The following is a 3,613-nucleotide window of genomic DNA, read 5'->3' on the forward strand; positions in this document are numbered from 1 at the left end:
CCTAGGAGGGAAATATAGCCGTCTTACAGGAGGTGGTTAACACCATGAAGCCCACTTTGGCGGCTCAAGGGATGCAAGTGGACCCTCATGGCGAAGTACCGCCTAGGCAGCCAACTGGCGTGCCACTCACACACCCAGCTGGAGTGCCACCTAATCCACTAGTGGTCGTGGCTCCCGAGCATCCCACTGACATTGCGTAAGAACTGCCACTTGTCGTGCCACCTGCGCACCTAGTTGGAGCTAGAGTACCCCCCGCGCCCCAAGCTCATGGGAAAGAAAAAGTTGAGCCCTCTCAAAAGAGAAAGAGGACTCGTCAGACTTTCAATCCCATTCATGTCTCGAGGAGGGCCAATGATCCTGAATGTCATAGTGCCCGAGGACACCGCCAGGCTACTAGTGTCTGCGGAGCCCAAGACCTTTTGCCCAAGCTTGTTGTGATAGACCATGCCAGGCCTGGAGGTGGTGTCCCACCAATGCCGAGCCAACCTCAAAGGAACCCTGGACAAGGAGTTAACATGAGAAATGTGTCCACTAATCGAGGACAAGGAATTAGCATCTCGGTTAACAATGAATATGTTATTCCGAGGGGGAAACGGAAGTAGGATACCCCAAGGATGTTGGTCACTGTAATGCACCACCCGATCTATGAGACGACTTGAACGCTCCCAGAAATAGAGCAGCTCTCAAGGACCTCCTCGAGAGATAACTGCAACCGGATCTCTGAGATAATCTTAACACTCAGAGAAGAGAAGCCATGCCTGACCAGAGGGCATGTCCGGTATAGAGTGCTAACCAAGGTTAACGACCCTCGCCATCTAGAGTTTGAGAGTTTAAAAGGATAATGCTGAAGATGGCCCAAAGACAAGGCCACGACTCCGACTCAGAGGATGGCAATGGGGAGCCCTATGCTCCACACATTGTTGAAGCCTTGTTGCCTGGAGGCTTAAAGATGCCAAACATCACTCCTTAAAGCACATGCATAGATCTTTCTAACCATCTATATAAGTTTAATAGATTGATGTTAGTCCATCGTATCTCTGAGGATGCCGAATGCCATGTCTTCCCATTAACCTTGACGGGACCAATAGACGAGTGGTTTAAGAAGCACTAGCCAGGATCCATCCATTCCTGGCCCCAACTCTCCATTGCCTTCTGAAAGCAATTTATAGATGCTCGGAAGGTACACTTCGAGGTCAATTCTTTGCCCAATATAAGCAAGGGCCTCTCGAGACCATAAAGGCATACATCAAGCACTTTAAGGAGGAAGCAGCCAGGACCAAAATGGTCAATGATGGCCAACAGTTGATGGCTTTACAAGCTGGTATTTGACCAGGTTCTCTGCTATGGGACAACCTTCAAAGAAGAATATGCCACATGCTCGATGACTTCATACGTCGAGCTCAAGAGTACATTCACTGGGAAGATTCCTAGATTGGAGTATTCGAATGACCAATTTCCTTCCCGACTCCTACAGTCCCAGCTGCCGTAGCTCCGGGACCTCATTTCTCACCATACACTCCCATACAAACGAGTGTTATGAGTGTCCTATAGTACAACCCAACTGTTCCCCAAGCTAGTTTTAGTGCTGCTCCTTCCGGCTATGGAGTAGCTCCCACTAGATACAATGCTTTCTAGCCTACATTCAATGCTGGAACAATGGCTCCAACCTAGTCAACAACACTCAACGAAAACCTCAGTGGGAGAAAATGCGGGGGAAAGGGCAAGAGCAAGAAGCGCAAGAGAACTAGGGCTCTTGAGGAGAAGTACACTCCCAGTATTCCGAGTACACAAATTTGGTAGACACTCAGGAAATATTTTCCTTGCCACCGAACAACAAATCCACTACCAGAAGCCTAAACCCATTCGAATGGAGCGGGAGAGAAGGGACTCGACGAAGTTATGCAGATTCCACAAATACATTGGATACCACACCAAAGAGTTTAGGAAATTTTGAGATGAGATCGAGAATCTCATTAAATTGGGACATCTTCACCAATACGCTAGGGCTAGAGCACGCCCTGCTTAGGTTCCGATCGTGCCCATGCTTCCTCTTCAAAAGGTGGTGCCTCCTCAGGCCCTAGGCCCAATACCTACTGCTCTGTAGCAAGTAACCCATGGACCTCCTTTGGTGAAAGAAAGAGTAGGGACATTTGGAGGGCCCCACCTGGGGGCACATCAAGGGGCTCGCAGAATCATTATGCGTGGGCCCTAAATCATGATGACCAAGTGCTGGCGCTAGCCTAGTTCCTAGCACAAATGCCACAGATGATGGCCACAGATGATAGACCAGCCTCAGCCCATTTGGATGGACCGGGAGAGAAAGGACTCGATAAAGTTCTATAGATTCCACAATGACATTGGATACCACACCAAAGAGTGTAGGCAATTTTGAGATGAGATCGAGAATCTCATTAAATTAGGACATCTTCACCAATATGCCAGGGCTGGAGCACGCCCTGCTCAGGTTTTGGACATGACCATGCCTCCTTTTCAACAGGTGGCACCTCCTCCATGCCCCAGGCCCATGCCCCAGGCCCAGTACCTCCTGCACCGTAGCAAGTAACCCATGGACCTTCTCCAGTCAACGAAAGAGTATGGAAAATATCTAGAGCACCCTACCTGGGGGGCAAATCAAGGGGCTCGTAGAATCATTATGCGTGAGCCCTAAATCATGATGATGAAGTGCTAGCACTAGTCCAGCTCCCAGCATAAATGCCACAGATGATGGACTAGGCTATCACATTCTTTGAAGATGATGCCCGGAGAGTGCACTTCCCCCACTATGATCCTTTCGTTAAGATGGGTGCTTGGATCTTGGTGGACAATGGGAGTTCTGTGAACATCCTATTCAAATCATCCTTTGAGAAGATTGGGCTGATGACAAGTGACCTTTTCTCGTGCACTTCCACACTCTATGGGTTCTCGGATGAAGGTCTAATTCCAATGGGACAAATCAAACTGCCAGTGCACTTGGAGAAGTGCTTTGCCCGGCCATCAAGTATTGCACCTTTGTGTTGGTAGAATGTTCCTCTGCCTATAAAGTCATCTTGGGATGCCTGGCCCTAGTGGAGTTTGGGGCAGTCACTTCTATAACCTCATGTGCATGAAGTTTCCCACAAAGGTGGGAATAGGCACTGTCCTCAGGGAACAAAAAGAGGCATGCCAATGCTACAATGTCACTGAAGCATCCACTAATGGTAGTTGAAGCAGTAGCTCTCGAGTAGACTCCTCCAGGCGAGATGGAGGTTCAGACTGTTCAGTAAAAAAGGGAGTCCAACGAGTTGGACCCCAGTGTTGAAGATGAGAGGGCCATCGAGCTCATGGAGGAAGCTGAAGAAGTCATCCTTGATATCTCCAACTTTAAAAAAAAGACAAGGGTTAGGAAGAACCTCAAGGCGAAAGTCCGAGAAGCTTTGATGAGTTTTCTCTGGGTGAACTAGGACGTCTTTGCCTGGTCCCATGCAGACATGACAGGTATTGACCCCAACATTATCTGCCATGCCTTTAACATAGACCCAACTGTTGCCCCAGCGCAAAAAAAGAAGAGGACAATCGACACGACCAGGGGGGAGGCCTTGAAGGCTGAAGTTGACAAGCTTCTCACAAATGGCTT

The sequence above is a fragment of the Humulus lupulus genome, chromosome 4, assembly GCF_963169125.1.
Source record: "Humulus lupulus chromosome 4, drHumLupu1.1, whole genome shotgun sequence".
Classification (NCBI taxonomy): Eukaryota; Viridiplantae; Streptophyta; class Magnoliopsida; order Rosales; family Cannabaceae; genus Humulus; species Humulus lupulus.